Genomic DNA, 12,816 nt, shown 5'->3' with positions numbered 1-12,816 from the left:
ACTATTATTAACGTTGTAAGCCACAATCACTAGGATTAGAGAATGTTTCTCCTTAAAAGGAAGGCAAAGATATATTTAAGGTTTTTCCCTAAACTTGTCTGTTAAAAATTAGCCTTTTTGTTTTATTACAATTTACTTTTTCCATTAATCAGCTATGTGATTTTCATTGCATTTTTTTTAGCATGAGAATGAGTAAAATCTGAGTTTCAGAACCTTTGACGCACTTAAATGTGGCACTTAAAATTTATTTATTAAAGATGATATTTATCAGAGGTATTCTTTCAGAGAGCCATATAAAATTAACCAAATGCTCCTTGTGTAATAAATGCCATAACATATAGAATTGCTTTTGAAATAGATAAAATAGTTTTTGTGTTTTTAACTTGTTTTGTATTACATGAATTTGAACTGCGTGAAGCTCCTATTTACTTCTCAACATAGCAGCTGCCTCTAAATCACTTTTCTTGCTTGTTAGCTGTGCAAAAAAGCATCATTCCTGGCAGCGGATACAGGCAGCTGGTCTAAGGATATTAAATCTGATGTATCATACGTGAACTTAACTTTTTTGGATAAAAAGCATATTAAGAACTAGCCATTCTATTTAAAGGGAGAAAGGATCATACTCATTGCTTTAAAGTCTATATGTATGTGTGAATGCATATGTATCATAAATACTAAAGATGAATTTTGTTTCTGTGAAGAATAAAAAGAATGTTATTGAAGTATATAGCTTAGTTTATTTTTAACACTTTTAAAAACTTAATTTTATCAATAATATAGATTTCTCAAGACTCATTGCACAAGTATTGTCCAAGAAAACAGTTATTTCTCACATTTTCTCACATAAAATTTGCAATTTTATGAAAGCTCAGACAGTAGATAAAAAATAAGTTCCCTATGTGCTTGCAAGAGGCAATGAATAAAAACAAGAAAATAAAATAAATTTTTGACATTTTAAAGAATCAGAAAAGTAAGGTTTTCTTAATTATTAAATACAACATATATTCAATAAATACATGATGTTATTTTAACTTTAGGATATTAGTGTAGGTTATTTTTTCCTTCAGTAAACGATATTCTACGAGGTCTTAAAATGGTAATTTTAAGTCTTTAAAGATAATACAAACCATTAAAAAAAGAAAATTTTTTTGTTTCATGAATATTTTTTATACAAAAATAATGGTTTAAGTTAAGATGGCTCTTTATACAATACTTATTGCATAATTAGTATTTTAGCCACTGAACATTATCAGGAAGTAACAGAGATGAATATATACAATTATTATAATCAACATTTATTAATTCCTGAGAAATATTATACTTTTAAACTAGGTTAATTAGGTGAATACTATACTTCTAAGCTAGGTTATATTTTAGAAAATAGTTTTATATCATATTATTGATTTGCTCACAAGTGGTTTTTAACTTTCAGAAAATAAAATTTTTCTGTTAATTTTAACTGATTGTTTTCTTCTGTGTAAAATTATAATCATAATAGTTAACAATGTCATAATCTAAACTTGTAACAGTCATTAATATTTTATATATTTTTATTAATTTTTTTTGAGATGCACAGTTTTTTGTCAGACTGGAAATGTTCACGTGTGGAGATAACATATTTTTATTCAAGTATAACTTCTTATTCTTCTTATAGTTAAGTAGACATATCACTACATGAAAGTTACAATTCCTTAAGTTTGTTACATTAAAACTACTGTTCTGGGGAAAATCTATTTGCAGCAGTCAATTAAATAAGAAGAATACTTGCCACGTATCTTCAACTTTTGATAATATGAAAAAGAAATTATGGAATTGAAGGCAGTGACCTTTGAGCTTTACTGACACTCATGTAGAACAGAAAATTTAAAGAGCACATTTCTCTGCAGCACATGGATGTATAGAATATATTAATTGAGAGGTCCTCGGTTGCTTATTTAAAATAGATTTTGGCTCTCCATAAGAAATTGTCATTGATAAAATTTCTTTTAAAGAAATTTCTACCCATTCATAACAAAATTACTTGTGTCATCTGGTTTCAAAGATTTTATTTCTAGGTTTTTTTTAATTACAAAAATATTGTTAATTTTAGAAAATAGCATGTGACAAAAGGTAAGGTATAGAATAATTGGAATAAGATATCTGAAGCGTTGAAGGCCTACATTTTATGTGACGTTATGATGATTATTGATTTGCATATATTTCTGAATGCCTCAGATGAGTCTAGATTGCAGATAAAAACCAACAGTGATGACAATAACATCTTAGCTTTTAAAACTCTCGAATCTACGTAGTGTTAATTACATTAATCTCTATACTGCATTCAAGCCCTAAAACAGAAATTCTAAGACGAGAAAACAGAAGCCATCTCACAACTCACTTCCTACTTACAAGGCTCAGACCAGTCACAAAGTTTTATAACTATATTTATCCTTGCATAGTGGAAAAAAGTAGGATCTAGGGAATATATAGTTAGGTGTACCTTTGCTCATCCGGTCTATGATCAAGACTCCGTAGATATCCATGAGGAGTGAAACCTAAGAGTCAGACCCAGTTTCAGCAATACTGAAAGAGTTGATAAAACAATCACATGGTTACATCCTCAACTCTTTCTAGCTTAGGACAGGAGTTTTACACTTGTATTTTACTTGAAGAAAGTTGAAGTTTGAAGCATTGAATATTGGCCACCTCTTTGTGTGGGTTATCAATTTGGATGGAGTGAGGAAACAAATGGACAGTGTGAAGATACTGTTCATTTATATCTTTGGACATCGTTAAGATGTCTAAGAAATTGCTACTCTACACTTTTAGCTGGTACTGTAACTTTCTGGCATAGACCAATGATGTCTGTATAATATTGCAAATTGTTCCTGATCTATTTTAGGGGAATACATTTTTTTGGGGGGGTAGAAGTTCAAAGAAAAGCATTGAAAAAGAGCTGGACTTTTAGGTTATACTACAAGTGTAACATAAATAATAATAGGAACATTAATTGAGAGCTTACTGTATAATAAACATCACATTCTGAGTAACGTAATCACCCCCAGACTTCTTTCTATAATGGAACAGGTACTGTTTTATCTCCATTTTAGATATAATGAAATTAAAGTTTATAGTGTTTATAAGTTTCTAATAACCACAATCTAATAAAACAAGAAGCAGGATTCAAACTAAGAAAATCTGAAATGGCAACTCACACTTTTTAAGTAATGGCAAATAATTGAAGATCAAACAAGATCAAATAATGTTAGTACCTTGATAAATTTTTTTTACATATCACAGTAATGTTTAACTGTTTCCATTTATTTTGCATAAAAATATGCATTAGTATCTGACAAACAAGACTCAGGCCATGTAGTTGTTGGGTAACTTTTCTTTGTTTACCTAAGTTATTTAAAAATGTATTTATACCATAATTTGGATTATTACTATAATAAAGGCATATATTTGTCAAAAGACAAGAATTAAAGTAAAATAAACAAAAATGTATTTATTCAAATAGGTTTTACTGCATTCTCAGAGAAAAACTTAGGAAAGCCTCATGGATTTTTAGGTTTTTTTTTGTATTCAAGTCTCCTCTACCTTCAGTCATTAAATGTTTCAATTTCATTATTAGAATGTCCACTCCCATGCAAAAGGGTTAGCTTGACCCTCATGGGTCGTCTGTGGTCGCAGACAGGGATGTGGTCGGCCTTTCATTTCCATCTAGTGTCCTCTGTCATCTTTCCTTTCTGGGTCTGGTTTCTGACTGTACTGCTGTTGGTGTGCAGAGAGAAAGGAGATTTAAGACGAGCATAAAAATTACTTTTAGCAAGCACTATTTCCACATTGGCTAGAAAACTCTGGGCCCAGAAGTACTTAAATCTTTCCCTTTTGAGTGTGCAATAATGGCTTTTTAGGAATTGGTCACTACCCAAGTCCTCTTAGCTGCATTTCACTTGACTTGAAGGATGCAGTCAACTCTGGCTAGCAGCTCCCCATCAAATTCTGTTTTCTTTCACTTGTCCACTTCATCTAAACATTTTTATTGGGGTTCACAGGCTGTCTTTTGACTTGGCCTACATTGAGCACCAAGGGAATGCTCCCTGAATATCCTTTGCCCAAACGCTATCAGAAAATTTTGCAATAGCTCTTCTTTGCTTATCAACCAAATCCACTAGCAGGTGAGCTCTTGTTCACTCAGTATCCTGTGTTGGAGTCAGACATCTGCCACCTGTGACCCTCCAACTTGACTTTCTGAATGGTCCATAGATGCTGTTCTTATTTGGTGAGAAGTGAGGTGAAGGCATCCCCAAATCCTCCTATGTAATGGGGGTTTGAGATTTATAGTTAGAACTCTAGAAGATCTCTCCAAAAAATTCTTTCTCAATAATCCTCTGTCAGCCTCACAAACACGAGCTATCTATGTCCTCCATGTGGCCTAAAGTTTTTTAGGAGTTATGTTATCAATCATTGTTCATTTACTGTACTTGTAAGATGTCTTCATCCCTCAACCAAAACTGAGACAGAAAGAACCTCATTTAAATATCCGGCTTCTCATGTCCTTGAGTTTGTCATCACTTCTTACTCTGTTCTTCTTCCTCTTGCTCAATAACAGGAACGACAAAGATGTCGTCACATAAATATGTACATTCTTCCATGAGAAGACATCTTCATATAAAAGAGCAAAGATCTAGCCATTTCATAGAGACCTGAAGGCAACATAAATCAGTGTTCAGTAAGCACTAATTACTTGTTGCTAGAATAAGAAACATAAGAAGAAAGTGGTAAGGAAATACATTAAAAAAGTAGGTATGGACCAGGTAGGAGAGGGCTATATATGTGACGTCATCCATAGAGAATTTAACGGTGGAGTGCTATATTCTTATAGTTATATTATTTAAACTATCTGAGAGTATAATGGATAATAATATTATAAGAGGGCATACTGGAAGTAGGGGAAAATGCAAAGCAAGAATCATGACATTCTAGTTGAAAAACTATGAGGGACTGAATTTCAGTGGTTGCAGATGGTTGAGAAAGAAAAGAAATATTGAGAACTATTAGGAATGTCAATTTTGCAAGTTTTCAAAACAAATTAGGTATCTTTGGTGTTAGATAAAAATCGTGTAGTAATTTAGTTAATACGTACTAAATATTAATTTAGTTAACATGTGTGATATGTACTAACATTCACTTTTCATGAAATATACAAGAAGCCACTCTTCTCCCATTTTATTTTTTTAAGGGTAACACTACCCTTCATATTATAACAAAAATACTTGAAATGATTATGAGTCCCTTCAATAGGGATTGTAGCAGATGTCGTGAATGCCGCCTCCCATCACCCACCCACACTGCCATATCCCATAGCCTAAATTTACCTGCAACAGCTTTGTGTCCAGCGGAGCTTGATCCACCTCGATGGACTAACCTCTTGGAGTAGGGTGCTGAGACACAGTGGAAAGTTAATGTCTCTTGGGTCCCCGTGGGTAAAAATTATAGTGCTCATTCTTGGAAACCGCTCAGCAGGATTGAGATCATACACCCAGCGCAGTAACTCCTGAATCGATGCATTCTTTGTTAGCTTCCCCTGTCTTGTCTCACTTCTCAAATTCCTCATTTTCTCTACTTGGCATCATCAGCCAACTAAATTACCTTCACCCAAGTCCTTTTCTTGGGGTTTATTTGGAGGAAATTCCAAATGAAGATCGGCATTCATTTTCATTTCCTTTGCTATAATTATAAGATTCCTTGATAGGCAAAGAAATAATACAAGACATACAAGTTATTTTGCAAAATACTTGATTAAAATGTCTATAGAACTCTAAAAAAATTATTTGATTTAGACTTATAAGTCAGTTTGTCCAGTAACCTGACACAGTAACTTGCCATTTAAGATTACTTTTCATTATTTCTGAAATCGCCTCTCATGCTTGCCTTTTGAATATTAACTATAATAACATTCTCTGCAATGTCTTTGTTTTTGAAAAGTTAGGGTTAATATTATGAAACAAATGAAGACATTAATTTGATGACTGAATATAAAACACAGCTATCTGAAATATTCCTTATCTAGGCACTTTAGCAATATACATACTAATTCAACAACATTGTTAATATTGCATTTTTATTTTATTTAGTCTGCTATTAATATGGTCTATAAGTTTATCTCACAAAAAATATTACGGTGTGATGCATACTTTAAAATGGCACAAAAATGTAACCAAGAAAATATTAATTTGACTTTTAAGGATGATTGTTAGAATTATAATGATATTTATATTTCTGAAACCTATCAAAAATTTTGAAGGAGACTTTTATAACCAGTTTAGTTCAAAGTTTTATTCAAACTTAAGTTTCAACAATTGTTATTAAGCGCTACTAGGAACCAGGATGGCCAAGAAAACTATTTCTATATATATATTGCAGATCATCCTTTTCTCTGCTTCTATGCACAGTAACGATTCACTTATAGTTGCAAAATTTTATTTTTATTGCCGTTCAGAGCTTTTTTGTATTGTTTTTCTTTTTTCTTTTTTTTTAGCATGAATTCCTTTCTGTGTCTTCACATCTTCTTACTTGTACAAAGAATTGTTGAAACAAATGCTTCTTGCTTCCATTAAAAATAAAATAAATGGGCCAGTTTGCTGGGTTAATATAAAATCAATTATTATTTATATGAACTCTGTTACTAAGTAACTGCTTTACTGTGTAAACGATTTACAAACTTGTCGATGAAAGAGAACAATTCATTAAATCAACTATTAAGATTAAATTTATTATTTTTATTTTTTTTTAATGGCTGATTTTAGAAAATTTCCCCATTAAAAGAATCTTTACTCTCCTTTATTATATGGCCCAGAATGTTGGAGTTTTAAAGCTGTATTTGCATAAACCTAAGCATGGTTGCCTTCATGTGTTTTCCAAAAGCTTCTCAATAATATTGTTTTTCATTTCTTCTTCTATGGGGATGCTGCAGAGACGTGATGAAGCCGAAAGGAAATAATTTGTTTGCCAGGCCACATTCCAATCTAATTATGCCCACCTGGTACAAAGGAACTTTACACATGTGCTAAAAGTAGTGAAATGAATATGCTGTCTTTTTTTAATGCAATCAACAGTGATGTGGAAATGTGATTTTTTTTGCTTGCTGCTAAGTTATATTAAATGCAATTGAAAAAACTAACAACAAGGTTTTCGAGGATCATAAAGGGGAAGATTAAATCCCCAAATATGGCAAATTTTTTATAAAGTCTATTAAGCATTCTAAATTTAGAAAGACACATCTTTGGCATATGGAAAGAGACAAAGTGCTAAATTATTCCAAAAGGAAGTTTATAATTTTCTAGGATGATATACGGTGAACCAGTCAAGAAGATATGTGTATTTTTTAAAAGGCTCACTTCAGATGTTATTCACTTGATGGATAAAAAGCCCAGTATTTTTCATCAGCATGCTAGATGTCAATTCTACCTTTTGCTTGGGACGTTATTTCACCTGAAAGCTGTTCTATGGCACACAGACATCTGTGTTGTACCTCGGATTCAGAGTCCAAGTGGTCTGGCAGGCATTCAAAATGATTAGCAATAGAAAACCTCATTTGGAAGAGAGAAACATTCATGGAGACTCAAGTTCAGTGTCTTTGTGTCTAAACTGCAAAGGAAAAAGGTCTCATTTTTAAACATAACAAGGACATAACTTATGAGAAAAGATTGATGGTCTTGATGCATTTGTTAAGGAATAAGAACTCTTCGTTCGTGCTCTTAAATGTGGGCATCTAAAGATCTTTTCAGTAGGACCATTATATTGCTTTACAGACTTTCTCTTACTGTCACCCATATATTTCACATCATTATATTTTATTTACTTAACATTTCTAAAGCCTATTTTGAAAGTTTTTAGCATTTTATTATTGTCCCATTTTTCTGTTGTTTCAGTTTTCCAGTCACAGAATTGTCCCCAGCCTATTAGACTTGCACATTTAAGTTCTGCTTACCGTCTGTGGTTATAACTAGTCTAAAAGTCTCCTTAGATCTCACTGTGATAACCATTGATCCAATCATTGTCTATTATTTTATGATTTCTTCCAGTGCATATTTTCTGAGGGTGTAATTTCTGTGATGCTTTCCTGGCAGACTATACTGCTCAAAAATATGCAGCACCGCATTCCATGAGATTATAATACATACCAATCATTCATCTCAGGCATCACTAGATGACTTGCTCTTGGAAGTGAATTGTGACATTTGTCACTTCTGAATAGATCCGGTTCATGGCTGACATGTTTTCCTTCTGCTCTGCCTTGGTGATAAGAAAATGCTCTGAAGACAGCTGTCCCATGGGCCTGGGTCCTGGAAAGACACAGTGGAGAAGAAACCCATAGCCAGATTTCTATGAACATGTAGAGTGGATGAGAATAACCATGACTATGAGTACTGAAATTTCGACTTATTTCATAGTGCAGCATAAACTGTCCTATTATGCCGGAAATGAGGTTCACTGTTTTAAGAGTGAAACAGTGGTGGGAGGTGATCTTCTTTGGTAAGCAGGGTGATGCAGCAGAAAACACTCGTAGTCAAATCCTGCCTACACTTTTTGAAAATGATTTAGTCTTAAAAAATCACGTTATTCTGTTGGCCTTAGGATTTCGTACCTGAGTAAAATTTATAATAATCGATGTCAGTGGTCCTACAGAAATATTAATTTCCTTCCCAGACCCAATTTTACTCATTTTAGTATGTGATTACACAATTATTTTAGCTGGTGGAAATCTCATACATGAGAAATCTAGCCTGTTGAGTGCCAATTCAGAGTAAATATGAGAGAAGGATTTTCTTCTTCCTTATTCATATTCCCTGTTCTGTATAGTTCATGAAAAGGAAATTAGACTAAAAAATTCTGGCTATTATTTATAGTGTTATAACCGTGACATCACGCACAGCATTTATTGGCTTTTCATAGCCGAGCCTTAGAGCAAGAAACAGAAAGGCTGATTGAATTCAGTTATGATGACAACCTCATTGGCACTCAGCGATATTAAGGGAAATAGCAATAAATGAATATAAATATGAGAACATGAAAACAAATGGCTCATTTGAAGAAAAGACGAGATCACTGAAAAAAAGCATCACTGAGGCAAGAGAGGCGATATTGATTTGTTTAATATTTTCAAATTAACAGCATCAGAGGAAAGGAGCATAATATTGCAAAAGATTGCAGTAAAATAATTTTCGAACCCTAATAAACTCTTTAAGAAAAGTGCTTATTTCAACAAGAAACTGCTTCTATCTTTCTTTTGTCGATGCTACTAGATGACAAAAAACTAATGACAGCTCGACTTCCTCTTAAGTCAGGCCAGTCCTAACTTTCTTGATGATTTTTAAAGGACTATGCCTAAAATAAGCTCAGCTTCTTTCTTTTTCTTTTTCTTTTTCTTTTTTTTTTTTTGTATTAGAGCACTGCTCACTTTGCTTTCAGCTGATATGTAGAATTTATATGATTTTACATATTGGTGAAGAGTTGCTGTTTCTGGCAATAGAATAAATTCGATTTTGCCTTCATTTATTTCTCACCCTCACATCAGTAGTATGTTTTGTTTTAACATTTTTTTAACTAATGAAGCGATATCTGTTCTAACTTCCTAATAATTTATAGTTTAAATGCTAATATGCATTTAAATATTCATCTGTTAGGAATATGAAGACCTTGTCGTAAATTTTATTTTAATTTGAAATTTTTCGGTATTACACAGAAAAAAGAAAAAAAAAAAGTTGTTAGTAAAAAAGAACCCTGTAAGCAAAAGCACCCCCTACATAATGCATACAACATGCAATGCTATTCACTAAATGCCTAAATGTATACTAAAGTGGTAGAAATTGTTTATTAGTACCTATGCAAACTTCTAAATCCATCAAAACGTTAGACCTTGTGCTTATGATTTTCTATCGTAACATAATGAAACACATTTTATACAAAAATATAAGTGGTTACTTTCATCGGCTTTAGAACCATGATCTGGGAGTGACTGAGAGTAGGTGAAAATTCCTCTGATGTGCCTGACAAGAAAGAAGGCTATTGGAGCAATTATCACCAAAAGCGAAATTGAGTTCCCTAAAACACTCTGGGACGGCTGTTTACCTATTGACGGGCATTCGAGTTGTTCAGATTATTTCCACCTACATTTAAACCTGTTCAATGTACATATTTGTATAGTGTGATATGACTTCTTTAAAATAGTTTCCTCACTGGCATCTAGTTAATAGAGATCAGGGATGCTACTAAGCATCCTCTAAAGCAAAGGATGGTTCCTCACAGCAAAGAAATACCTGGCGCGAGTGCCCAGGTTGGGAAACTGGATTAAGGCAACGTCCACTGACTGCACAAGGGCTCGTTTGAGGTTAAGGATGACAAAACTAGAGTTAGGTAAATGATAACAAAACCAGAGTTAGAAAAATCATACCTTTTGTTTTGTTTTGTGGTTTGGAAAGCTGGAATTACATAATGGAATATCTAGAGCATGTTGGAATTACCCGTTAGAAGAACAGGGATTTAAATATTTATGCAATGCATGATTATAGTGATTGGAATGGACTCTCCATTACATAAAGAGGGAAGTGAAGGCAAGAAGGAAAGCAGACCATGAAGATGTTATAAAACAAATATCTTGCAGTTCTAGTTAGGATCAAATCAGTTTTGGAACTACTTTCAGATATTTTGTTTTGATGATGTTTTTGTCTGTTTTTATATCAATGCTTTGTTGATTTGACCAGGATGGTTATTATAAGCCACTCAAAACTAATAAGGCAAACTCTCATTATTATTTATTTATTTTTAAATTCTGGGGCATTTGTCATTTTATATAAACCTTAATATTATTTTTTAATTCAAACATAATCTAAATCATACAAAACCACATTGTGTTCTCATGGTAATTGTATATCTTAATATACATGTTTTTTCATCTGAATTCTTCACGACAACATTTTTAGACATATTCTTATGTCGTTACATTTAAATTCTGTTCTTTTAAAATAAATTTCAATAGGATTTTCTAATTCTGCCAAGTAGTTTCTGAACTTTATCGTTAAATATATTACTAAACATTTTCACAGTTTTTGTTGCTATTACAATTACATTGATTAGCTATAAATATAATTAATATTATTTTTTTCTAGAGCTTGGTTTTCCCAGGGCTATACAATTCATTATTCACAAAAACAAAATACTTATTTTCTTGTCTGCTGGTGTTGCTAGGATTTTCAAAATAATGTCAACTTATAAAGCCAAGAGAAGTTGCCCTCCCAAATTCTGGTGTTAATTAAATATAATGGAATATTATTCAGCCATGAGAAGAATAAAATCTTGCCATGTGCAAAAAAAAAACAAACAAACAAAAAAAAAACACCACATAAATGGACCTAGAGGGGACTATGTTAAGTGAAATAAATCAGACAGAGAAAGACAAATACCATATGATTGCACTCATATGTAAAATCTAAAACAAAATTTATTTTTGTATTTCTCAAATTAGAAAAATATTTGTTGTTGAGGTTTGAAAATTGACAGCATTAAATACAAAATTTTATTTTATTCTCATTTAGAGTTTAGATGAGAGCTAGTTGCTGATTTCTATAAATAGCATTCTAGCATCTATTAATATGAGTATATTATCTCCTTTAGTTTGTTGATATTAATTAATTTCTTAATGCAGTTTCACTGTCCTATATCGGGGAAAATATTTTTTTCATAGTAATGTATTTTAATCTTTGTTGTGTTCCCTTAGTTTATCTTTAAATAGTTTTTACAATAATAATTCAATAATCACAATAAGATTATTCTATAATTCCTTTGTATTACAGTTAACCCTTGAACAACATAGGTTTGAACTGTAGAGGTCCATTTATATGCAGATTATTTCAATAAATGTTATAAATGTATTTTCTCTTATAATTTTCTTAATTATATTTTCTTTTCTATAGCTTACTTTACTGTAAGAAATCACTATATACAACATATAACATACAAAATATGTGCTAATTGACTATGTTATCAGTAAGTCTTCTGGTCAACAGTAGGCTCTTATTTTGGGATGTCAAATTTATAAGTGAATTTTTGAATACTCTGGAAGTTGGCATCCCAAACTCTGAAATCGTTCAAGGATTAAGTGTATTTATCAGATTTTGACATTAAATTTATGCTTATTGTATGTTGATTGAGAAGGTATTCCTATTATTTTCTAGAACAACATAAATAATATTAGACTTTTCTGTTCCTTACAATGTAGATATCTTTATATCTGACTTGTTGACATATTCAACTATACATCTTTTTACCTTCCTAACTCGTTCTCTGATCATTTTTCTTTCAAAATTTCCACTTCTTCTGAATCCTTTTTAGTAATATTTTTGTTTTGAATCGTATTTTAGCTTTAAACATATTTTTTCATTTATTGCATAATTTTTTTTACCCTCAGAAAAATTATCCTCAAAACAATTAATAAAAGATAATAATAAAAATAGTCATTACTGTTTAATTTCTGATGTTAAATGAATTACTAAGGAATAAACCATGAAAGAGATACTTACAATTTGGCAATCTTTGATAGTCTACAGAGCCCTAATTTCTATTATTATTGTCATTGATTTTGTTTTTCTTCTGGAGCATGTTGCAAAGTAATGACTAAATGTTCAAAGAAAGCATCTCATTTTGCAAATCACCCTTTCTGCGGTTAAGAGGATTTGATTTTCTTTTACAAAAAAATAATTTGATATTTTACTTGCCTTCCATGATTATACTAATAGAAACTTTCAAATATATAACCTCAGGATCTTTCAAGAG

This window comes from Pteropus alecto, unplaced genomic scaffold (assembly GCF_000325575.1).
Source record: "Pteropus alecto unplaced genomic scaffold, ASM32557v1 scaffold17, whole genome shotgun sequence".
Classification (NCBI taxonomy): domain Eukaryota; kingdom Metazoa; phylum Chordata; class Mammalia; order Chiroptera; family Pteropodidae; genus Pteropus; species Pteropus alecto.
Note: the sequence above shows the minus strand (reverse complement) of the source record.